Source organism: Hyla sarda, chromosome 5 (genome assembly GCF_029499605.1).
Source record: "Hyla sarda isolate aHylSar1 chromosome 5, aHylSar1.hap1, whole genome shotgun sequence".
Classification (NCBI taxonomy): domain Eukaryota; kingdom Metazoa; phylum Chordata; class Amphibia; order Anura; family Hylidae; genus Hyla; species Hyla sarda.
In genome coordinates, this window is record NC_079193.1 from 252,835,497 (window position 1) to 252,863,043 (window position 27,547).

Genomic DNA, 27,547 nt, shown 5'->3' on the forward strand with positions numbered 1-27,547 from the left:
TCCACAGCCTAGCGGTGAGTGCAGGAGTATTCCATCTCTTCTATACCGAAAAAAAAAAAACGGGGTTAGCTCTCTGGTGTAGTATATTGGGGAGAAGTGAACTCTCCACTTCTCGTAGTCTGAGGTGTGGATCGAGAATTATGCAATACACAACAATGCAGCACAAAGTCTGCAAATATTAGGGTATGTTAAGATGTGAACATAAAAAATGTAACCCCTTTCATCTCCCCCTATAGCCCAACAGCAAACTTTTAATGTGATTGTGGGGCTGTGATGGCTGCCATGGCCTCCTAGTCTGCATGCTACAGAAGTCTGTTAGACGCAGCCACAGGAAAGGTCTCAGTGGCTAACTGTCAGCATGTAACTGACAGTGTATATATAGTTTATAGCACTACAGGTACATACCCAATATGGTACCTGAAAAACAATAATTGGAAGAAGGCCCCAAAATTCACAAAGTGTGCTAGGGCCACAAATATGGTGTTTCTAAAAACAGCAGAATCAGGGTAATACTTGCTAAGAATTGGTAACACAAAACTACATTTTAAAATGTAACTTTAAATTTGCTTTAATTCCTGTGAGTGATCTATGCTTAAAGGGTACTCCGCCCCTAGACATCTTATCCCCTATCCAAAGGATAGGGGATAAGATGTCAGATCGCCGTGGTCCCGCTTCTGGGGAGCCGCTTCTGGGGCACTGCGTTATCATTGCTGCACAGAGCGAGTTCCCTCTGTGCGTAATGACGAGCGATGCAGGGGAAGGAGCAGCGTGACGCCATGGCTCCGCCCCTCATGACAACACGGCCCGTCCCCTTAATGCAAGTCTATGGCAGGGGGCGTGACGACCGCCACTTCCCCTCCCATAGACTTGTATTGAGGGGGCTGGGCCGTGACGTCACAAAGGGCGGAGCCGTGACGTAACGATGCTCTGGCCCCTGTATTGCCCGTCATTACGTGCAGAGCGAACTCACTCTGTGCAGTAATGATAGCGCAGTGCCGCAGCGGTAATCCCGGGGCTCCCCAGCAGCGGGACTGTGGCGATCTGACATTTTATCCCCTATCCTTTGGATAGGTCATAAGATGTCTAGGGGGGGAGTATCCCTTTAATATAAAACAGTTAGTAGCAGTTAAATAATTTTTAGGAGTCATTAAAATCATAATTTTTTTTTGTTAAAATTGAAAAAAGAAAACACCTGTTGGTTGTGTTGACCAATTTCCATAGTTTTTGTTAGATTTTTTATTTTATTTGTTATTTTGCAAATAAACCTAGTTTGCAATGGGAAATAATTTTATAATTTTGATAAAGCAAATGAGGCAGGACTGGACTGTTCTTATAACCTGACGACAATAATTTTTCTATCATTATATGCATTTTTATTATTTCTAGTAAGTTTCCACTCGAGATCACAGTCCTCGATCTCACCCCTAAATACCCCACCAAAAAGTGCCTAATGGTAATTACTGTTCCTTCTATTCCATCTATTGCACCTTAGTGGCCCCTCTATGTCTCTGGTCCCCATAGTGAATGCTGCTGTATTACTGTATGATTTCTGCTTTGCTTACACCTAAATAATTCAGAACAGAATGAAAATGTTTAATTATTCTGTAACTAAATCCACAAGCTGAATCTATTATTGGCAATTGATTAATTCACAATAGCTGCTTCAACTAGAAAACTGTCTGATATGCTTATTTAATATGCTGCAATATTCCAATTCCAATGTGTATTCCTACACTATTTGTCAGCTTACATAACAGCTTAAGTGTGCCTGCATGCTGTGACAATGTTTCTAATCTGCTCATTTAGCCTTATGTATCTGGGCATCACTTATAGCTCTACTCATAGCATAATTCTTCTGAAGATTATGTCTATGACCTCCAAGTGTATGTTGTTGTTTCCCATGCTTGTTTGTCTAGACAGATATATAAAAAAAAATATAAGACTTGATTCTCACCTTTAAATGCTCTCCATCAATATTGTGCCAAAGCAGTTATCTTCCCAATATTGAAGACAGTGTTTTGGATAATGCACCACACACCCATCATGTTTTACACTATAGGAATGCCCTGGAGAATCTCAGCCAACCTAATGTATATACACAATAATAATGTACCAGTTTTACAAATTCCAGCTGTGTCTTGTTCCCTCAGCTTCCAGACCTGATGCTATTATTATTGACGTGTTGTAATAACTGGATTGGGGATCACAGATGACAAGCACGGCAGCCAACTAGAACAAAATACAATAAAATGGCGCTGTTATTTCTGTGAGATGCAAGGAGGTAAAAGCAGAGCCCAAATAAACCTATTACAGTGTCAAACAGCCACTACGGAGGTAGAGGACAAAGCAGACTTCTACATTCTAGGGGCTTATTTGCAGGAACTGACCACTATAAAAGAAAGCATAAAACAATACAGCATATGATAAATAGACTAGAGAGTCACTTACATGAAAGAATGTCCGGGGCCCTACCCTTGAACGGATAGAAGACTCAGAGCAATGTCCACGAGCATGTTAACAGTAACAGTACATTGACACTACCCATGTAGGTCCCAACAATCATCCTGGTGTGCATAATGAACGGAATCCAGTCAGGTGTAAGGGGTAACACGATCAGACAGTGGATAGGGAATAAGTTCCCCATTAAGCAACTAATAGGGTTTAGAGAAGGCAAGACACTATGAGTGTATCACGGAGTGCAGCACAAAACTCAGTGGATTATCTCTGGTTTTTAGGTAGTCAATAATTTCCCGACATTTGAAATAGGCTGGGTTCACACTACGTTTTTGCCATACTGTTTTCAATCCGTTTTTCTAAAGAAAACAGTATGGCAAAAAAACGGATGGAACAGTATGGAAAAAACTAAACCGTATGCGTTTTTAAACAGTATACTGTTTTTAAAAGTGCATAGAGTTCCGTCAGTTTTTACAGAAAAAAACCCCATAGGTTTTTGAAAATTTTGCCAATTTTTAATGGGAGGGGTCTTGGGTGGGGACTTTAGGATTCAAATGCGCATGTGCAAAGTAAAAACGTATAAGTTTTTCCCATATGGAACCGTATACATGTGCATTTCCCATTGACGTCCATGTTAAAAAAAAACGCATGCGGTTGCAGTACGTTTTTTAAACCGGAGTCAAAACCGTGGTTGACCACAATTTTGTATCCGGTTTAAAAACTGTACTGCAACCGCATAATTTTTTTTTTTAACATGGACGTCAATGGGAGACGCACATGTATACGGTTCCATACGGGAAAAACGTATACGTTTTTACTTTGCACATGCGCATTTGAATCCTAAAGTCGCCACCCAAGACCCCTCCCATTAAAAATGGACAAAATTTTCAAAAACTTATGTTTTTTTTTCTATAAAAACTGATGGAACTGTATGCACTTTTAAAAACAGTATACTGTTTAAAAACGCATACGGTTTACTTTTTTTCCATACTGTTCCATCCGTTTTTTTGCCATACTGTTTTCTTTTGAAAAACGGATTGAAAACAGTATGGCAAAAACGTAGTGTGAACCCACTAGTCTTTTCACCGGACTGAACTTTCATCAAGCAGCCCTGCGTTGCAGCAGCGTAGAACCAGGAACAAGCAGAGAGCGAGTATGTTGTTTTTTTATTGTCTTGCCCTTCTAGTCAGATTTTTTTTAAAGGGACAGAAAATCCCTTTAATTTTAGGGTCCACTGTGATTGCTCATTATATTTTCATGGGGAAAAGTGTGTGTAAAAAAATATTTTAGGGCATGGGGTGTCTTAGAAACTATTGCAGGGGATATGATGTTTCTGAAAATAAATTTTAGGGGTATGGTGTGTATATAATTAATATCAGGGGGCACAGTGTATAGTATAATCCATTTCATTAATACTTGATTATAATACAAGCCTATAAAATGAACTATAGGATATGCTATTAAAGCAAGGATCCAAAGATGTCCAGACGGCAAACTCTGTCCCATCAGCACCGTGTTGGCTTGTAAGGGCTGTGAAGATTATGGGTGCAGCATCATCTCCCAGAATACCCTTATTGTCATTTAGGTCATGCTGGAAGCTGTAGTGTCACATGGTAAAGACTTTTACAGTGTATTAACCTGAGTTTACAATTGGTTAATTTTAGTGAATAGTGTAATGTGCTTACTTTAAACATGGAGGGTTTCTGTCCAGATTTTTGACTGTACTAAAAAAGTGTGTCTCTTCACATCAGTAAACCTAGCCTTATCTTAAAGGGGTACTCCTCTGGAAAAAAATCTTAATCCTTCCAGTACTTATCAGCTGCTGTATGCTCCACAGGAAGGTCTTTTCTTTTTTAATTTCCTTTCTGTCTCACCACAGTGCTCTCTGCTGACATCTCTGTCCATTTTAGAAGCTCTCCAGAGTAGGATAGGTTTGCTATAGGGATTTACTCTTGTTCAGCACAGTTCCTTAAATGGACAGAGGTGTCAGCAGAGAGCACTGTGGTCAGATAGAAAGGAAATTCAAAAATAAAAGAACTTCCTCTGGAGAATACTGGAAGGATTTTTAAATCTGTTTACAAATCTGTTTAACTTTCTGGCACCAGTTGATTAAAAAAAAAAAAAAAAAAAAGTTTCCCAGTGGAGTACCCCTTTAAGTGCAGTTGCAATCAAAATACAAAAAACATATATCTGCTTAAATTATTCCTATTAGGTTCATTAGAATTGGTAGAACCTTAAAAAACATAACACGGTTTTACCATAGGAACAAAAAAAAAATTCTCTATCAATTGCAAGCTACTGCTCCCCAAATTTCTACAAGAGGAACACAGTCAAAGGGGTTATTCAGTGATAGAAAAAGAGAGCTATTTTTTTTTTCCCAAAAACAAAATCACCTCTGTCCTTAGGTTGTGTGTGGTATTACAACTTGGCTCCATTCATTTCAATGGGACTGGTCTGTAATACAACACACAACCTGAGGACAGGGTTAGTGCTGTTTTGGGAAGAAATCTGCAGTTTTTCTATTCCTGGATAATCCCTTTAAAATTATATTTTTTAGAAGCAGATCTTGATGGCAATTTTATCTTTTACTATAACATATTTAAAATAGATTTTGTTTTTTTCTGATCAATATTCTTTTAAATATGTGTTGACTGCGAGTGGTTTGTGCTACTTAACATTATAATCACAGTTGCAAATTTTGCATCAATGACACATGAAAACTCCAAGGAATTTGTGACAAGATTATGTAATCTAAAATGACAAAAAATGATGAATGATGTGTAGATAAATCTACTAATGTCAAACATTTTATGGCTTTGATTGATGGCAATCTGAAAGCTTTGAAATAAGTAAACTGATCATTTGTTTATAGACAGGTAGTGTTTAAGAAAATAGAACATTACAATGATCTTGAAGATAAAAATAGAATTTGAGATACTGCTAACAGGAATGTTAACCCTTAAGGGCTGCATAATAAATAAATAAAAAACCTCTCCAGATTGTTCACAATATTGTAAATTGTAAGTAAAAGGTAACTTATGGTAAAGAGAAATGATTGTCTATTATACAAAAAAAAATTCAAATGTATAAAAATCTCACAGGTGAGGAAAAGTCATCCAGAGGGTGGGGGCAGGCATCCCTCCCATGGGCTGGCTGGAATTCCATATGCATTTTAGCCATGCCCCAGAGGGCAGAACTGATATTGAAGAACACAGAGATAATGGCCCTCATTTACTATCACCAAACCGACAGCATTTGTCGGGTTTACGTTGTCGCACATTGTCTGCGCCATGTTGCGACACTAATTCCCGAACCACCCGACTCGGCTTGCTGAAAAGCCGAAAAAGGGGCGTTTCCCGACCAAAAACTTTTTTTCTCACAGATTTACCAATTTTTCCGACCACATTACTCGGGTTTTGTCCTTTTTTTCCCCCGACAGGTGCAAGCTTTTTTAGTAGTAGTTTTTTATGTTAAGAGATATATTTGCCCACCGCACAGCGCAAACACATGCCCCCAGCAGTGCATGTATATATATATATATATATTTGCCCACCGCACAGCGCAAACATATGCCCCCAGCAGCGCATGTATATACAGTATATATGCCCCCGGCACAGCGCAATCATATGCCCCCAGCATCGCATGTATATACAGTATATATGCCCCCCGCACAGCGCAAACATATGATCCCAGCAGTGCATGTATATATATATGCCCCCCGCACAGCGCAAACATATGCCCCCAGCAGCGAATGTATATACAGTATATATGCCCCCCGCACAGCGCAAACATATGATCCCAGCAGTGCATGTATATACACTATATATGCCGCCCCGCACAGCGCAAACATATGCCCCCAGCAGCGCATGTATATACACTATATATGCCCCCCGCACAGCGCAAACATATGCCCCCGGCGCATCTATATACATATGCCTCAAGCGCTATCAAGGACAAGCATTTTATTAGCAGAGCATCACTCTGGGAAGCCGCTGCACAATGCTCTGCTAATGCTCCGCTTGTCAATCATAGCGCTTCAGAGGCATATGTGTATAGAAGTGAAGTGGGGAGCAGACATATAGCCGTATCTGGTCCCCACTTCGCTTCTATACACAATCCTCAGCAAACACCACAGCTGCCCCATCGTCTCCCCCATCCCCGGTGTTATAATTACCTGTTCCCCTGGCCCGCGCTTCTTCTGGCTCCGGCGCTGTCACTGCGCGCACTTACGGTGACGTCGCGTTTGGTGACGTCACTCATCATTGCGCATCACAGCGCACAGCCACAGCACCGGAGCCAGAAGAAGCGCGGGCCAGGGGAACAGGTAATTATAACACTGGGGATGGGGGAGGTGATGGGGCAGCTGAGGTGTTTGCTGAGGATTGTGTATAGAAGCGAAGTGGGGACCAGATACGGCTATATGTCTGCTCCCCACTTCACTTCTATACACATATGCCTCTGAAGCGCTATGATTGACAAGCGGAGCATTAGCAGAGCATCGTGCAGCAGCTTCCCAGAGTGATGCTCTGCTAATAAAATGCTTGTCCTTGATAGCGCTTGAGGCATATGTATAGAGATGCGCCGGGGGCATATGTTTGCGCTGTGCGGGGGGCATATATACTGTATATACATGCGCTGCTGGGGGCATATATATATATATATATATATATATATATATATATATACATGCACTACTGGGATCATATGTTTGCGCTGTGCGGGTGGCATATATACTGTATATACATGTGTTGCTGGAGGCATATGTTTGCGCTGTGCGGGGGGCATATATATATATATATATATATATATATATATATATATGCACTGCTGGGATCATATGATTGCGCTGTGCCGGGGGCATATATAAAATTTACCGTGCAACACAATTTCTAACCCGTGCGACACAATCCGTGCGACACATTAGTAAATCAGGGAGAAAAATACAGGGAGTAAATGAAGTAACACTCAGAGATAAACCCGACACTCTTAGTAAATGAGGGCCAATATTGTTTATTGTAATATTGGAGATAGTGACAGGGATCTCTATATGTTGCTAAGATACCTTTCAAATGAAGCAACCAATTTTTAGGAGGCACATATCTCATCCTGGAATGCTGGATAAGATGTGGCAAATACAAGAAAGAGTTAAATATCTAACAGAATTTAGCTTGTTACAGAGCTTTGATAAGTCTTTTTTGGACCCTGTTTTTTATATATTGAAAGGCAGGATTGGCAGTGGGGCGCCAAATTTTGTTTCCTTGGCCGAGCTAGATTTTCAGATGAGCCCTGATCAGCACAAGTTCTGAATTTTTTATGTATGTTACAACTAGCTAAAAGCTAGTCTGCTAGGGAGGCTGAAAGGACCCTGTCTTTCATTAGTGAGTTGTACTACAGAAGGCTGCAGCCTCTGAAAGCTGGCATTGTGACACATGACAGTGAGATGTCATCTTTAAAGTTTGTTTTGTCAAGTGGCTGGTAGTAGTATATATATAGGGGAATATGCAAAGCAGCTCATTACATCACCTTTTCAGGTAATGTTCCCTGGTATCAGCTTAGCTCCTGTTAAGGAATATAAAAAGCTGATCAGCTGATTTTATGCCAAGCCAGACTACTCCCCAAAAGGGAAGTTTCTACCCATCTGCAGACAGCTGTTTCATGGTTTTTGCCACTCACCAGTACAGAGCAGGGTGATCTGGCTTGGCTGGGGTAAGAGGCCTTAGAGCAGCTAAAGGGGATGAGTATTTGCCTCAGGGCGAGGCCACCAGTCCTGGTTTAACAGTGCTTCAGAAGGCCATTAAGCACTCCGCGGGCATTCTGGGTAGGGGAATATGCAAAGCAGCTCAATACATCACCTTTTCAGGTAATGTTCCCTGGTATCAGTTTAGCTCCTGTTAAGGAATATAAAAAGCTGATCAGGATTTTATGCCAAGCCAGACTACTCCCCAAAAGGGAAGTTTCTACCCATCTGCAGACAGCTGTTTCGTGATTTTTGCCACTCGTCAGTACAGAGCAGGGTGATCTGGTTTGGCTGGGGTAAGAGTCCTGAGAGCAGCTAAAGGGGATGAGTATTTGCCTCAGGGCAAATTATATATATATCTATATATATATATATATATATATATATATATAGATATATATATATATATATAGATATATAGATATATAGATAGATAGATAGATAGATAGATAGATAGATATTATCAAAAATGGTGCACCACTCCACAAGATATCCAAAACAAACTATTTATTTCCACATGTCATAAAGTGCTATGTGCAATGTTATGACATGTGGAAATAAAAAGTTTGTTTTGGATATCTTGTGGAGTGCTGCACCATTTTTGATAATATCTACCAGTGGCTGTGATCGAGTCGGAGGTGATGGCACCCGTCTACGGTTGGTGAAGTATTTTTTTGAACATATATATATATCAGGGGCAGGCTGGGCCAAGGGGCTAGGGGGCATATTGGTTGTCCCCTAGAGGACAGCAGGGCCGCAACTCTTCCTCTCAGGCTGCTTCCTCTGCAATCGGGACTGAGGAGGGGAAGGGGCAGGAAAGAGCACAATGTTGCCTGTAGATTTATATGGCTCTACAATTGCAGAACTTTTCACTTTTTTGGTGACATTTGTGGGTACGTAGAAAGTACCAAACAGCCTTACCAAAGCAACTTTCAGTTCTTACTTTGTAGTGGTCACGGGTTTATGAATTCGCACATAGGCATAAAAAAAAGTGACAACCCCCTCCGAAATGTCGCAAACCTAAGCCAGGTCAGACCTGGCTTTTATACCTGACTTTGGAGAACACTTTTAAAAAGTCTCATAAATTGTTGCAACTGAGACTTTTTGTGCAAAAAAGTCACAGAAGAGTAGAGGAATCATACACAACAGTGTTCTGAAGTGATTAAATTTTTTGCTTAGGTGCTCCAATTTTTTTTACCGTGCTTAATATTATGACAAATGTCTCACATAAACAAAATGAAGAAAAAAAATTACTTCATAGCTCACTTTCAAAAGACAACAATTATAATTGTCTGATCGCGGGGGGCCCACTGCTGGGATCCCCCATGATCTCTGTGCTGTACCCGCATTCTATGACAGATATGGATAGACATGGATGCTGGAGGCCTGTTGTGACATCACAAGGGAACGTGGCGTGACACAACGTCTCCAGTCCCGGAAACACAGAGGTTTCCGAGACTGGAGCAGCAGCCCACCATAGAATGCGGGTGCTGCATGGAGATCGTGGGGGGGCCACGATCAGACTTCTTATCCCCTATCTCTTGGATAGGGAATAAGATGTGTATGGCCGGAAACCCCTAAAAAGGGAAGAGGCGTAGCAGCCCAGGGGCATTGATAACCCTTGACAGTGCCTATTAAACTTCACAGAAAAGTGAATTTTAGGATGATCAAAACTGTAAAAAAAAATTGCCAAAAGGATGGCTGCAATACAATCTTTTCACATACTTGTTACAGGGTAAAATCTCATGCAGTTGCACATTAAAAATATGTATTTTCATTGATTATAATTAGAGATGAGCAAACTTTTGAAAAACTTTGATTCAACCGATTTGCTGAATTTTCCGCAAAAAAATAGTTTTGATCCGAATTTATTAAAATTGTCTATTTCTGGCCTACAGAGATCCTCAATAGGGGTGTAGAACACTTTGCTGTGTTCTAACACACATATAGTGTGTGCTGGGGTAGTGAAATAATACTGTTATTAAGTATGACATGCAGATTACAGTGTCGCTATTAGAATCACTGCTGCAGAGCGGCACAATGACAGAGCCTGGAGGTGGCATCAGTATGAGGAGACCATATAGTGGCTGAATGACACAGCATGGAGGTGTTGGCAGCATGAGGAGACCATATAGTGGCTGAATGACACAGCGTGTGTTACGCCGAGCGCTCTGGGTCCCTGCTCCCCAGAGCGCTAGCGGCGTTCTCCTCTCTGCAGCGCCCCGGTCAGACCCGCTGACCGGGAGCGCTGCACTGACACTGCCGGCGGGGATGCGATCCGCATAGCGGGATGCGCCCGCTCGCGGGTCGCATCCCAATCTACTCACCTGTCCCGTTCCCCGGCTGTCACGTCCTGGCACTCGCGGCTCTGCTCTCTAGGGCGCTCGCGCGCCGGCTCTCTAAGATTTAAAGGACCAGTGCACCACTAATTGGTGTCTGGCCCAATCAGTGTAATTAGCTTCCCTGCTCCATGCCTATAAAAACCCACTTCCCCTTCCTGTCCTGGCCAGATCTTGTTGCCTTAGTGCCAGTGAAAGCTTTTCCAGTGTATGTCCCAAGCCAGTGTTCCAAACCCTCTGCCGTTGCCCCTGACTACGACCCTTGCTGCCTGCCCTGACCTTCTGCTATGTCCGACCTTGCTCTTGCCTAATCCTTTGTACCGCGCCTGTCTCAGCCGTCAGTTGGGGTTGAGTCGCTATTGGGTGGAACGACCTGGGGGTTACCTGCCGCTGCAAGTCCATCCCGCTTTTCGTCGGGCTCTGGTGAAAAGTAAAGTAAAGTAACCCCTTAGACTCCGTTCCCCTGATACGGCCCACGTCATCACCCCACTGACACAGAGGATCCACCACCAGTATCCTCACAGTATACCCATCCGGATCCTGACAGCGTGGAAGTGTTGGCAGCATGAGGAGACCATATAGTGGCTAAATGACACAGCGTGGAGGTGTTGGCAGCATGAGGAGATCATATAAGGGCTAAATGACACAGCGTGGAGGTGTTGGCAGAATGAGGAGACCATATAGTGGCTAAATGACACAGCGTGGAGGTGTTGGCAGCATGAGGAGACCATATAAGGGCTAAATAACACAGCGTGGAGGTGTTGGAAGAATGAGGAGAAAAATATAGTGGCTGAATGACACTGCGTGGAGCTGTTGGCAGCATGAAGAGACCATATAGTTGCTGAATAACACCGCTTGGAGCTGGCAGCAGCATGAGTAGACACATGGGCTTCACAATCCCTAAGATTAAAAGATGAATTTTGAAATTTAAATTGAAGATTTATGTGAGCTAGTGCTACCATAAAATGTTTTAGGCCCAGGCCCAGCAGCATCAGTTAACCATATATTGGCTGAATGACACAGCCTGGAGTTGGTTGAATCATGAGGAGATCCTATAGTGGCTGAATGGCACAGCCTAGAGGTGGCTGAAGCATGAGCAGACTATATGGTTGCAGAATGGCACAGCCTGGAGGGGGCTGAAGCATGAGGGTGCCATATAGTGGCTGAATCACACAGCCTGGAGTTGGCAGAAGCATGAGGAGACCATTGAAATTTAAGATGCTTAAATTTTAAATTGAAATTTGAACTCCCAAGTTTTAGTGCCCCGGGCCCCGGCATGTCGGACCAAATCAAACAAGGAGTCACATGTCACATGGCAGCACAATGACAGAGCCTGGAGGTGGCATCAGTATGAGGAGACCATATAGTGGCTAAATGACTGCCTGGAGTTTGTGGCATCATTATGAGACCATATTGTGGCTGAATGACACAGCCTGGAGGTGGCTGAATCATGAGAACATATAGTGTCTGAATTGCACATCCTGGAGGTTGCTGAAGCATGAGGAGACCATTGAAATTTAACATTTTGAAATTTAAATGTAAGATTTTGAAATTTAAATTGAGGATTTTTTAATTAAAATTTTAACTTGCAAGTTTTAGTGCCCCGGCGTGTGGGTACCAAGGACCATATTTAACAAGAAGTCACATGTCACATGGCAGCACAATTACAAAGCCTGCAAGTGGCATCAGTATGAGGAGACCATATAGTGGCTGAATGACTGCCTGGAGTTTGTGGCAACATGGGGAGACCATATAGTGTCTGAATGGCACAGCCTTGAGTTGGCTGAAGCATGAGGAGACCATAGAGTGGCTGAATGGCACAGCCCGGAGTTTGTGGCAGCATGAAGAGACCATATAGTGGCTGAATGGCACAGCCTGGAGTTTATTGCAGCATGAGGAGACCATATAGTGGCTCAATTGCACAGCCTGGAGTTGGCTGAAGCATGAGGAGACCATATAGTGGCTGAATGAGACAGCCTGGAGGTAGCAGCAGCATCAGGAGTCCTGAAAGTGACCCTAATACAGAGAAATTTCGGAAACTGGGGACCAGCCCTTTAATTATGGTTTGCCATATCCATGGCAGCACAATGAGAGAGCCTGGAGGTGGTAGCATCAGGAGACCATAGAGTAGCACAAACATAGAGACTGAAGGTGGCCACATCAGCATGAAGAGACCATAGAGCAGTACAATTAGAGAGCCTGGTGGTGGCAGCATCAACATGAGGAGACCATATGGTGGCACAATGACAGAGCACCGAGGTGGTAGCATTAGCATGAGGAGACCATAGAGCAGCACAATGAGAGAGCCTGGAGGTGGCAGCATCAGCATGAGGAGATCATAGAGCAGCACAATGACAGAGCCTGGAGGTGTTAGCATTAGAATGAAGAGACCATAGAGCAGTGCAATGAAAGAGCCTGGAGGTAGTAGCATTAGCATGAGGAGACCAAAGAGCAGCACAATGATAGAGTCTGAAGGTGGTAGCATTAGCATAAGGAGACCAGAGAGCAGCACAATGACAGAGCGTTGAGGTGGCAGCAGCAGCATGAGGGCCTTGCCAACTGAGGGTTGAGTCTGAGGAACCCACCAACTGTTGACTGGGGGTGTCGGATGTCACTTGGCATGAAGTGGATGACCGAATGAACTGATCAATCACGGCTGCCGGGTTGCTGGTCGAGACACGACTGCTAGCTTACACCGGGAGCTTAGACCTCTCGCTGTGACTCCAGCTGCCACACGCCCCTACTCTGCTGCGACCTCTGCCTGCGTCTGATGAATTTAGATCTCTGCCACTCCATTGTGCATGTCCTGGCACTTCTCTGCCTGACATACTTATTGCGTTTATGAGGGGAGTACAATACGCTTCACTACGCTTATATGTGTAGAACAGCAGCAGGTGTGTACTATTGGCTGTCCTTTCACAGTATCTAGGCCCATGACAGATTAACAGGTACAAAATAGTACACTACTTAGATGTAGGTATGTGGTATGCACTTATGAGGGCAGAAAAATGCGCTACAGTACACCCAAAAAAGTATCTGAGTACAACACCAGCCGGTGAGTCATTTTGTCTGGACTTTCACAGAATCTAGGCCCTTGACAGATTAACAGGTTTAAACTTATATGTAGGTATGTGGTATGCACTCATGAGGGCAGAAAAATGCGCTACAGTACGCTTAATAAACGTATTGGAGTAAAACCCCAGCCGGTGATTACTTTTGGCTGTCCTTTCACAGTATGTAGGCCCTTGACAGATTAACAGGTACAAAATAGTACACCCCTTAGATGTAGGTATGTGGTATGCACTTATGAGGGCAGAAAAATGTGCTACAGTACTCTAGAAAAAAAATAATTGCCCACAGCACCATCAGTACACAACAATGGTGGAGCACACAGTCACTGTGTACTAAACCTCAAATTGCAAAAAGATTCTCTCTCAAATACTATTAGGAATGGACTTCTGGGTATGGATTATACCGTCTACAGGCTAGTATAACCAACAGACCAGTTGTTGTGGAACAAAGACACAGATTTGCCCTCCTGTGAAAATATTTCTGCAGCTGAGGCAACACACAGCTCTCTGCCCCTCACTGTAGTACAGTGCTGTTCACAGGGGTTAATCGCTGCAGTAAGAATTAATTTCTGTGCAAAAAAACTGTGCTCTGTGTCCTACAGAAGGCAGAGGTGACTAAGAGGTGAAACGCTGCTGCAACAAGCTTTTCTGTGTAACACACACACAGCGATGTCCGTCCTATCTCTCTGCAGTGTAATGAATTAAATGGCGAGCCAGAAAATGGCTGCCGAATATATAGGGCTGTGACATCACAGGGGTGACTGGCTGCTGATAGGCTGCACCCTGCATGTGATTCAGGGTCATTCCGCCTACTTCCATTGCCGCCTTGCCTTCCCAGCATTCCTTGCCCCTTGTACTGACATGTGGATCCGCCATTTTAGATGCCCTGGAGCCTGGACTGCAGTAAATGCAAATTGAATATTTCATGAAATTCGTAACGAATTTGGGTTCGTCAGCTTCGATTGGCTCATCTCTAATTTTAATCCATCTTGTAATCTTGGCATTAAAACAAGGTTAACAGCTGGTTTACATTACATGCACTTGTCTTTACTCTAAATGTCCTTTGATAGACATGATAAACAAATCAATAATGACTAAATTAACAAAAACATCAATGAGAAGTGAAGATGAAAACAGCAGGCAGGTTTGTATAGCCTGTAGCATTGCCATCTGCCACACTGTCACTAGGGTAGACATTGAAGAGTTACCCCAAATGAAGTGCACACAATATACACACAACTGTTCTATACATCAATTTTCTTCTGATAAATGGCAATATAACGATGAAAAAAATATATGACAATTAATGGTTATTGTGATTTTCAAAAAAATCTCTCCTTAATCAGAAAAAATAAATCCTCGCCCACACAATGTGAAGAATACATGATGACAGTGCTACTGATTTTACTTCATATAGTACATCATGTTTTTATTTAATTTGGCGGCACAGGTAATGTATGGCATGCTACAACAAATGCCTTACAAATTAAGTGCAATGTAAATGTTGATTAGCGTGAAATATTAGCTACTGTCTTTATGTAAATTTACACCCAACACATTCAATCAACAGGATTTAAGTGAGTGTTTTCCATTATAAAAAATAAAATGTACGTATAAAAGTATAAACACAAAATTCAAGCATGCAACAAAAATTGTAAAATGCCAGAATACATGTAAAAAACCTTTCGTGCCAAAAGGCCAGCAAACATAGAGTGACCTGGTGGTCTGATGGGAGCCTCGACATCTAGTTATGCTGTATATATGAATATGTACTAGATTTTAAAATGGTTTATTGAGTTTTTAAAATATAAAATGAGTACAAACATTGAAACATGACTGAAATTTAAAGTCAGTATTGTAATTGCTAGTACAAAGATGAAGATAATGGATGAATTAAGTAATTACTGTCATTTTAGTAAATGAAAAACATCAGAGAGATCCTATGGCCATTGATTACAGAACTCAATAAAAGACATTTACATATAGGTATTTATAAAATATGATTAGGTATACAGGACATTACAACAACCACAGGACATTACAATGACACCCCAGATATGACCACCAGAGAGAACTTAAAACCATCTGTAAGAGACATTCTGAATTATACATATTTTAAATATGTATCACATAAGATGTGTTATCAAAACAAATATTTTTATGTAAGAGATTGGTTGATTAAAGCTTAAAGTGGTATTCTGCCTATAGACATCTTATCCCCTATCCAAAGGATCTACGCACAGCATTGGCAAACCTCTGTGTCTCGGAAATCAATGAGTTTCTGGAACTGGCAAAGTAATTTCAAGCCATACCCCTTCGCAACATTACACCACGCCCCCTCCATTCATGTCTATGGGAGGGGTTGTGACGACCATCACGCCCCCTCCCATAGACGTGAATGGAGGGGGCATAGCGTCATATCACATCACATACCCTCAGAGGTTTCTGAGACTTGAGCAGCAGCCCAGCATTAAATGCCGAGTGCTGCACGGATATTGCAGAGCCTGGAAACAGACTTAGGTATGAACTGCAATCATGAGTAGGGCTGGAACACTGCAGGGAGTTAAATATCCCACCCTCAGCTGCTGATTGGACTGGCGAATATAACTCCTGAGTTTGGTTCATACAATAAAGTTTTCCCATCTTCTGTTCTTTGAAACTAGAGCATATTTTATCCTGAACATTAGTCCTTCATTATTTAGTTTCATGTAACAGCAATATGTGGTAGCATACTGTAAAATTTGGTAGTACAATTCCATCCAACCTCTTTTCCCAATTGAGTGAATTTATCAGGGCTTGTATGCCATTTGTTTTGGCATAAAAAGTGACACATTTTTGTGCAAGCCTAATTTTACTCAAAAGTTTGCAGAGACAAGTAAGAGACAGTGAGACTAGTTAATAAGTTAATAAATGTTGCACAACTAAAATCTGGATAAAGAAGAAAGTTAATTGTTAAACATTTTAGTACAGGAAAACGGGCAGCGTTGTGCTCAGCTCCTTGGCCAGCAAAGAGATTGTTCAATTTCTCTGCATGTCTAGGTCTATACTGTTTAATTACGGTCACCCTAACTCCTTGCTTGGCTGACGCATAGCGCTCAACCCAACAAGGGGTAAAAGCATGAGCTGTCCTCGCAGCCCCTACATTGTCAGCTTTGATCCTGTTGGCGAGTTACAAATCCCCCAAGTTTGGGTTCGGGGGGCTCAGTTCACTCAACTCTATTCCTGATTCAAAGGGGTGTTAGTGTGCTGACCTAGTAATTTGGATATCTGATATTATGAGTCATAATTGTGCTTTAATAATTTACTCCTAGCATGAGGCTGTGTTCATACATTGAGGTTTTTAATTGCAATTAATATATGCAAAGCCAGGTATGGATTTAAAAAAAGCTTTCCTATCTACATTTCCTCAATTTATGATCTGTCCCTGGCTTTGTTTTCAATAATTGCCATTAAAAACCTTGAATGTGTGAACACACCATAAGCAAGTTTTTATGTATTTATTTTTCCAAGTGAGGGGTATGATTCTGAATTTAAATTTTTTTCTTCACTTTCACATTAATCCTCTAATGTTTTTGAACATGGTGGAGTAAAGAGATATTGATAGGATCATTTTATCCACATATAAGCGAATATGGTTGTGCAAGTTTCTGAGAGTAAATGTAAGTTCATGTGAACCAAACCTGCATAGTTTTATACAGAAACCGCACAGTGTCACATTAGAAAACCCCACTCCCATTGACTTCAATCGGAGATGGAGAACCACTTGTAAAAGTAAAATTTTCCACATGGTTATGCACTGAAACTCCTATAATCATTGAAAGCTTTGAGACTGCTCTCCCTTGCATTGCACTGAACATGAAAGCCATGGCTCAGTGCTTTACATGGGTGGAAGGCTTTGCCCTGGTGAACTCATCCTTATACCTTCTATAAGGAAGTTTGATGTAATTTTCTGCTACAGGCTCGAGAACAGAAGCAAATCTTAACAGCGACAAAACATAACCTTTGCTGGTACTTTCAAAAGGATCTAATAAAAGGCAGGAACAGGAAACTATGGCTGATGGGTTAGAGTATAAAGCCATTATTGCAGATTTAATATATCTGGAGAAACCAAATCCCACTAACACTGCAGATGAATACCCCAAATGAACCCTGTTAGATGCCTTTTTTGCATCCAAAATGAAAACGCGAGAAAGCATATCATTTCTCTACTGTTTTCGCCAAATGAATGAGCCTACTGGTGACATGGTCATTTTTTATATTCCAGTTTAAACATAATTCACTATATAAATACACCATAGGTTTTGTGTAATACTGTGTAATACCCCCTAGAGAGATGAAGAGCTGTTGTATTATCTCTCCAAGAATAGTCTTCTGAGTTCCAGAGTTGTCTTTTGCACAGTTGTTGTATTGAGACATTACCCTATAAGCGGTGTTTCCCCTTCCATAAGAGAAGATGCTATACATATATTGTCTGTCCTTAGAAGGTTTTGTCTAAACTGCTTACTCTGCTATATTGTAAATGGAAACACATAATGTCATTGTACCATCATCCCATTGGTTGACATACTACTGTGGCATGGGCAGCAGTCAAGTGGGGGGGCTGGAGCTGCTACAACAGAGTAGAAGTTGTGTGTCTTTCCTTGTATGAATGTGAAGATCACAGACAGACGAAGGGCCTAATGGGATACACAGGGTATTACCCTAACACTGGTCCCATCTGGGGCTTGTCTTCATTACAAAAATTCAACTTGATCTTCTCTTAGAAGAGAAGATGTCTATTAATTTACAAGCAAAGAGACTGACATAGATGTTAGGACCAGTATTCAGTAGGCATATGGACCAGAAGTTAGCAGGGGTTATTTAGAGTCACAAGGTTTGGGATCAGCAAGCTCGGCACAGTTGCAATTGGAGGCAACTTAATATAGTAACCCCACCCCTATGAATTAGTATATAAATGTAGGTACCAGTACACAGAAATATACAGATCCATCAAAAACAATGTATCCCCAGTCATCAATATCAGATAAGTGGGGTGTTGACACCTGATGCACCATCAATGCAATATATAGAAGCAGGCCGTTTAGAATATAATGTAGTGGCCATGCTAGATTACAGTCCAAGAGAAGTGAATTGTAAAACAAAAATTTCATCTTTATTGTACTTTTTTTCTCTTTTTACAATGAGGTAAAAACCTCAACAACATTTTACTTTTAATCTTTGGGTTGATTTGAATGCAGCAATACTAAATATGTATCAGTTTTGTTATTGCTAAATATTTTAGTATTTTTTGCACAATTAAAACTATTCTTGACAGACAGCTTGTTTTTTGTCTTGTGAGATGATTAGTTTCTATTGGTACCGTTTTGGGATACTTACAATCTATTGTTTAGCTTTTTATTTATTTTATTTTTGGGGTGGGGGGCAGTTAAGTTTATTTTTTATTTTTTTTGTTAAATGTATTCATGATGTTTTTTTTGCTTGGGTCATTATGATAACAGCCGTAGCATTCTATATATGTCTGTGTTTAATTTAACTTTTTTTTATTATTTGATTTAGTCCCTCTAAGGCACAATGCGATCTTCTGATAGTTGGCAAAGTGCTTCACTATACTTTCACTATACTAAACTGTACTGTATATCAAATCATTATTGGCTGTCAATATTACACTGACAGACACTCTGTTAGGCCAGGCATCTAGGAGACCCTGGGGCCTTTCTTAGGCTGACCTGAGGCATTTGTTGAAGGGGTTATCTAGGAATAAACAAAAAACTGAGATCATTTCTTATAAAAAAAATAATAGCACCACACCTGTCCCTAGGTTGTATGTAGTATTATAACTTGGTTCTATCAACTTCAATTGGACTGTATTGGCTATTGCCAGTAGCCCAAGCAAAGATCAAGATAAACTGTTAGGGATGAATGATTTTAATGGCATTATGTATTTATATTTATATATATAAATAGTTGAATTTCTCTTTTAAGGGGATCTATTAATTTTTTTTTATGTGTTACAGTTATTCTATAAAATGTATTTCTTTATTCATATAACATTTCTGTCAGTATCCGGACTGATATGCAACGAGGACACTGGTGGTGGATCCTCTGTGTCAGTGGGGTAATGGCGTGGGCCGTACCAGGGGAACGGAGTCTAAGGGGTTACTGGTTTTCACCAGAGCCCGCCGCAAAGCGGGATGGACTTGCAGCGGCAGGTAACCCCCAGGTCGTTCCACCCGATAGCGACTCAACCCCAGCTGACAGCTGAGACAGGCGCGGTACACAGGGACAAGGCAAGAGCAAGGTCGGACGTAGCAGAAGGTCAGGGCAGGCAGCAAGAGTCGTAGTCAGGGGCAACAGCAGAAGGTCTGGGTACACAGGCTTGGGAACAGGGAAACTCTTTCACAGGGCACAAGGCAACAAGGTCCGGAAAGGATGGCACAGGTGCAGGTACTGATTGGGCCAGGCACCAATTAATGGTGCACTGGCCCTTTAAATTTCAGAGAGCCGGCGCGCGCGCCCTAGAGAGCGGGGCCGTGCTTGCCGGGACTGAACAGCTAGAGGACGGGGCAGGTGAGGAGATTGGGATGCGACCCGCGGGCGGGCGCGTCCCGCTACGCGGATCGCATCCCCGCCGGTGACACCAGTGCAGCGCTCCCGGTCAGCGGGTCTGACCGGGGCGCTGACCGGGGCGCTGCACAGAGACGAACACCGCGAGCGCTCCGGGGAGGAGCAGGGACCCGGAGCGCTCGGCGTAACAATTTTCTGCAGTACTGCACAGATCTTGTCAACACTTTAATTGATTTCTATACTTATTGGAGCACACAATCCAGATTCCAAATTCACCACCAGTATCTTTTGGAGTGTGGGAGGAAACCAGAGTAACTGGAGGAATCCCACAAAAAAATACCGGGAGAATATAAAAAAATCAATGTACATGTTGTCCTTCTAAGGATATGAACCAGCGCTGCAAGGAAACAGCGATAACCACTAAGCCACCATACTGCCCAGTATAATATGCATACTGGTAAGAAGTTGCAGATCAAAAGTTTAAGTATAACAGTTGAAAAAGATTCTATTAACATTTTTAATGTTCTGATTTCTGTCAAGTGCATTGTTTACAATGAAGATCTAGAGATGTGCGAACTTTCCAAGAAATCATCTCTGCAAGTAGACCGAACTCTGGTAATTAGAGTTGTAAAACTAGCCCTGTCAAAACCCAAAACCTGTACTTTGATTATAGTCCAGAAATGTGGGTATAATACTGTCTTATAGCCCAAAAAGCCCTGTATAAAATCGTGAGGTCACCTAGAAGTGTATCTATGCACTTCTAAGCTCTTTTTAAGGCAAAGGTAATTTTACTGATATGGCAATATATATGGCTATATGTAAACAGATGGTATCTCATGGTAACTAGCAGGCTGAATAAAAGCACACTATATTAGCCGATTTTTATGCTTTTTAAAAGAAATACTCAAAAATGATGCTTTTTTTTGGAGGCAGATGCCTTTCTGTGTTTAAAGGGGTATTTCAGGCCAAAACTTTTTTTTATATATCAACTGGCTCCGGAAAGTTAAACCGATTTGTGAATTACTTCTATTAAAAAATCTTAATCCTTCCAATAGTTATTAGCTTCTGAAGTTGAGCTGCTGTTTTCTGTCTAACTGCTTTCTGATGACTCACGTCCCGGGAGCTGTCCAGCTCCTATGGGGATATTCTCCCATCATGCACAGCTCCCGGGACGTGACATCATCATTGTGCAGTTAAACAGTAAACTTCAGAAGCTAATAACTATTGGAAGGATTAAGATTTTTTAATAGAAGTAATTTACAAATCTGTTTAACGTTCCGGAGCCAGTTGACATATAAAAAAAGGTTTTTGCCTGGAATACCCCTTTAACCTCACACCCTGGATCTTAAGGACCCATGACGTATGCATACGTCATGGTCTTTTCCTGGTCTCCGCCGCTCACCCGCGGAGATAGGAAGCGGATCCCTGCTGAAATCCTTCAGCAGGGATCCAGGGCAAATGCCGAGGGGGGCCATGTAGGCCCCCCATGTCGGCAATCGCCGCAAATCGCAAGGGAAATCGCCCTTGCGATCTGCGGCGATACCGGGCTGATCGGGTCTCTGGGACCCGACCACCCGGTAATTTTGCATGATCCCGGCTGTCACAGACAGCCAGGATCATGCTGAAGACTAGGAGCGAGGTGGCAAGCCGGCCACCTCCTCCGATCCCCTGCGATTCTTTGGTTAGTTAACCGACCAATTGCAGGGGGGGGGCGGTTACTTCCTCCCGTCCTGCCCGGCCCCTGGAAGTCCGGAGAGGATGGGAGGAAGACCGGAGGACGCGGCGGAGGACGGGGGAGTGCTGGGGCCCGGCCCCGGTACTTACCTCGTCCCTGAAGACCCGGATCCTGACGAGGAAGATGGCGGCGACAGGTGAGTGGATCTTCAGCCGTGGTCGGGCCCTTTACAGCAATGCACGTCGCCGTAAAGCGACATGCATTGCTGTATTGGGACCCTGTATACTACAACTCCCAGCATGCCCAGACAGCCCTTGGCATCTGGGCATGCTGGGAGTTGTAGTTTTGCAACATCTGGAGGTCCACAGTTTGGAGACCACTGTGCCCTTCCAGATGTTGCAAAACTACACATCCTCAGCATGCCCTTACTGTCCAGGCATGCTGGGAGTTGTAGTTCTGCAACATCTGGCCCTTCAGATGTTGCAGAACTACAACTCCCAGCATGCTTGGACAGTTTTGGCATACTGGGAGTTGTAGTTTTGCAACATCTGAAAGGGCACAGATTGGGAACCACTGTATTAGTGGTCTGCAAAGTGTAGTCCTCCAGATGTTGCAAAACTACAACTCCAAGCAGGCTGGGAGTTGTAGTTCAGCAACATCTGGCTCTAAAGATGTTACCGAACTACTACTTCCAGCATGCCGGAGAATGTTTGGGAGTTGTGGTTTTGCAACAACAGGAGGCACACTGGTTGGGAAACATTGTCTGTTTCCTAACTCAGTGTTTCCCAACCCGTGTGCCTCCAGCTGTTGCAAAACTATAACTACCAGCATGCACTGATAGACTGTGCATGCTGGGAGTTGTAGTTTTGCAACAGCTGGAGGTTCCCCCCCTGTGAATGTACAGGTTACATTCACATGGGCAGGGGGCTTACAGGGGGCTGCAAGTTTGCGATGCAGCAAATTTTGCGTGGCAGCTCAAACTCGCAGGGGGAAACTCGCTGTAACCCCCCGCCCGTGTGACTGTACCCTAAAAACACTACACTACACTACACTAACACAAAATAAAATAAAAAGTAAAAAGACTACATATACACATACCCCTACACAGCCCCCCTCCCCTCCCCAATAAAAATGAAAACGTCTGGTACGCCACTGTTTCCAAAATGGAGCCTCCAGCTGTTGCAAAACAACAACTCCCAGTATTGCCGGACAGCCGTCTACTGTCCAAGCATGCTGGGAGTTTTGCAACAGCTGGAGGCACCCTGTTTGGGAATCACTGGCGTAGAATACCCCTATGTCCACCCCTATGCAAATCCCTAATTCAGGCCTCAAATGCGCATGGCGCTCTTACTTTGGAGCCCTGTCGTATTTCAAGGCAACAGTTTAGGGCCACATATGGGGTATCGCCGTACTCGGGAGAAATTGTGTTACAAATTTTGGGGGGCTTTTTCTCCTTTCACCCCTTATGAAAAGGTGAAGTTGGGGTCTACACCTGCATGTTAGTGTAAAAAAATAATTTTTTTACACTAACATTCTGGTGTTGCCCTATACTTTTCATTTTGACAAGAGGTAAAAGGGAAAAAAGCCCCCCAAAATTTGTAATGCAATTTCTCCCGACTACGGAGATACCCCATATGTGGGCGCAAAGTGCTCTGGGGGCGCACAACAAGGCCCAGATAGGGAGAGTGCACCATGTACATTTGAGGTGATTTGCACAGGAGTGGCTGATTGTTACAGCGGTTTTGACAAACGCAAAAAAAAAAACACATGTGACCCCATTTCGGAAACTACACCCCTCACGGAATGTAATGAGGGTGCAGTGAGAATTTACACCCCACTGGTGTCTGACAGATCTTTGGAACAGTGGGCTGCGCAAATTAAAAATTTTGTACAGCCCACTGTTCCAAAGATCTGACAGACACCAGTGGGGGGTAAATGCTCACTGTACCCCTAGTTACGTTCCTCAAGGGGTCTAGTTTCCAAAATGGTATGCCATGTGGGGGTTATTTTGATGTTCTGGCACCATAGGGGCTTCCTAAATGCGACATGCCCCACGAGCAAAATTTGCTCTCAAAAAGCCAAATATGACTCCTTCTCTTCTGAGCATTGTAGTTCGCCCGTAGTGCACTTCAGGTCAACTTATGGGGTACCTCCATACTCAGAAGAGATGGGGTTACAAATTTTGGGGGGTATTTTCTGCTATTAACCCTTGCAAAAATGTGAAATTTGGGGGGGGGGGGGAAACACACATTTTAATTCATATTTTTTTTTTACGTATGCAAAAGTTGTGTAACCCCTGTGGGGTATCAAGGCTCGCTTTATTCCTTGTTACATTCCTCAAGTGGACTAGTTTCCAAAATGGTATGGCATGTGGGTATTTTCTGCTGTCCTGGCACCATAGGGGCTTCCTAAATGTGACATGCCCCCGAGCAAAATTTGCTCTCAAAAAGCCAAATATGACTCCTTCTCTTCTGAGCATTGTAATTCGCCCGTAGTGCGCTTCAGGTCAACTTATGGGGTACCTTCATACTCAGAAGAGATGGGGTTACAAATTTTGGGGGGTATTTTCTGCTAATAACCCTTGCAAAAATGTGAAATTTGGGGGGAAACACACATTTTATTGAAATTTTTAATTTTTTTTTTTACATATGCAAAAGTCGTGAAACACCTGTGGGGTATTAAGGCTCACTTTATTCCTTGTTACGTTCCTCAAGGGGTATAGTTTCCAAAATGGTATGCCATGTGTTTTTTTCCTGTTCTGACACCATAGGGGCTTCCTAAATGCAACATGCCCCCCAAAAACCATTTCAGAAAAATGTACGCTCCAAAATCCCCTTGTCGCTCCTTCCCTTCTGAGCCCTCTACTGTGCCCGCCGAACACTTTACATAGACACATGAGGTATGTGCTTACTCGAGAGCAATTGGGCCACAAATATAAGTATACATTTTCTCCTTTTACCCCTTGTAAAAATTCAAAAATTGGGTCTACAAGAACATGCGAGTGTAAAAAATGAAGATTGTGAATTTTCTCCTTCACTTTGCTGCTATTCCTGTGAAACACCTAAAGGGTTAAAACACTGACTGAATGTAATTTTGAATACTTTGGGGGGTGCAGTTTTTATAATGGGGTCATTTGTGGGGTATTTCTAAGATGAAGACCCTTCAAATTCACTTCAAACCTGAACTGGTCCCTGAAAAATTGTGATTTTGGAAATTTTGTGAAAAATTGGAAAATTGCTGCTGAACTTTGAAGCCATCTGGTGTCTTCCAAAAGTAAAAACTCGTCAATTTTATGATGCAAATATAAAGTAGACATATTGTATATGTGAATAAAAAAATAATATTTGGAATATCCATTTTCATTACAAGCAGAGAGCTTCAAAGTAGTGTTGAGCGGCATAGGCCATATTCGAATTTGCGAATATTCGCGAATATATGGACGAATATTCGTCATATATTCGCGAATATTCGCATATTCGTTATATTCTCGTTTTATTTTCGCATATGCGAAAATTCGCGTATGCGAAAATTTACATATGTGAAAATTAGCATATACAAAATTAGTATACGCGAAAATTCGCATATGCGAAAAATAGCATATACTAATTTTCGCATATGCAGATTTCCGCACGCCAGTCTCACACAGTAGTATTAGAGCCTTCTTTACACCACACAAGCTGGAAGCAGAGAGGGGTGATCACTGTGATGTGTACTGTGAAGAAAAAAAAACAAAAAACGAATATTCGTCATTACGAATATATAGCGCTATATTCGCGAAATTCGCGAATTTGCGAATATGCGATATTCGCGAATAATATTCTAATTGCGAATATTCGCGAGCAACACTACTTCAAAGTTTTGGGATTTTGGGATTTTTCACCAAGAAAGGATGCAAGTTACCAAAAAATGTTGAATATGTCACGAAAAATCAATCTCGGAATCAGAATGATAACTAAAAGCATTCCAGAGTTATTAATGTTTAAATTGACAGTGGTCAGATGTGCAAAAAATGGCCGGGTCCTAAGGTGTAAAATGGCTGGGTCCTTAAGGGGTTAAATGCTCACAGAAGTATTGGAAGAGGCAATGGCTTTTTCCAAATGGTCCAGAATGATCCCTTTTCTGGAGTAGCTACAGGTTTTGTGCCTGTAAAGTGAAGAAGCAATGACTTTTCTCAAGTAGTTCCCATTTTGGGGTGTAGCAATAGGATTGCCATCCTGGAAAGTGCACAAAAGAGACATAAAACTAGTGGCTTTGGCATCGCCTCTATACTGCTTTCATATTGGAAGGGAGAGCTGTTACTCCATCTTTCTGGCTGATGTTATTTTAGCAGGTTCTGCCAAACTAAGATGAGTTCTAAATTCGAGTTCTAGCGAACTGATCGTTTAGCAAAGTTCTAACTCAGGTTCTGGGGGTTTGGTTCACTCATCTCTAATGCAGAATTTGTGTGAAATCACCATTTTCTCCGAATAGTCTGTAGATATTGATTTGTGTGGTGGCTTAAATGTTTGCAAGGTCTAAATAATAAAGCTTCACTTGACAAAATGCAAAACAGGAAAAGTCAAATTTAGAAGCTGTCTCACAGTCTGAAGCATTAATTACAGCCAATTAAGTCTCAGTGTAGAAAAGATTAATAACTGCTTTTAATATTAATAATATATAATAAATGTACTGTTTAGATAGGTCAAGATAGATAGATAGATAGATAGATAGATAGATAGATAGATAGATGGATAGATAGATCAAATATTGATTTGTTTCACATCTATTCAATTTATTTCCATTTGTTTTACTATTTGAATTGTTCTTATTTGTTTTTAATGGGCCTTTTTGCTAAAAGGAAAACATATTTTTTGCATTTATTTTCTGTCTAATTACATGTTTTGAGGCCTCATAGTGCTAAAATTCATTGCCTGTAATGTTACAACGAAATAAATATGTCCTAATATTTCTCATTTCTTGTTTTGTTCACAGGAGACTTTGCTATTTAATTATGCCAGATAACTAATGTAGATCGTAGAGAGAAGGATAATGTCATAGTGTAAATCAATTAAAATATGTCTACTCCAAATGAACTCTTTCAAAATAAGATTTATAATATTGTCTGAGTAATTCGTAATGAAAACATGCAGCATGTCAATTTTACTGTTGTCATATTTATTCATTGTGGAAATGGAACTGAATTGTGAAGGAGCTCTGACATTGGTTAGAAAGTAACACACTCTCTTTTTTGTATATAACCATATTTATATTGATTGTTTTGTCTCATCTGTTTAGTCTTGATATGAACTGGGCTTTTAGTAAAGTATATTTTAGCTACCAGCAAAAAAAAGACCAATTACTTGGGTACTTAATCAAAATAGAAAAATATTTTTATTAGACATGAATGCAAAACAGACATATAAAAACACAAGATTAGAAAATTAAGATGCAGGCACTGAATTGACAAGTACAGAAGAGATGAAGTGGTGGGACAACAGAATCACATGGAATACGAGGAGTACAGGAGTACGAGGGATAAATCCACAGAGTTATGGTACACTAAATGGAAAGACTATATGTATGTTTAATACATCTATATAACAATATAAAGCATTAACTCAAGTAAATGGACATCAGAAATCAACATAAATCAATGAAAAGTAAACTTACAAACATGATACATTCTGCCATGTATACTGCCCAGGACCTCCCACCTCTTACTCCAACA

General features: G+C 41.8%; 1 long non-coding RNA gene across 1 annotated transcript; it reads left to right on the forward strand.

Annotated features, from left to right (window-relative positions):
- Positions 1-342: 342 nt before the first annotated feature.
- LOC130272668 (uncharacterized) lies at positions 343-26,909 on the forward strand. The gene is made up of 3 exons (XR_008843677.1): positions 343-397; positions 1,387-1,453; positions 26,812-26,909. It is a non-coding gene; the product is annotated as an uncharacterized LOC130272668 (long non-coding RNA).
- The last annotated feature ends 638 nt before the right edge of the window (positions 26,910-27,547 follow it).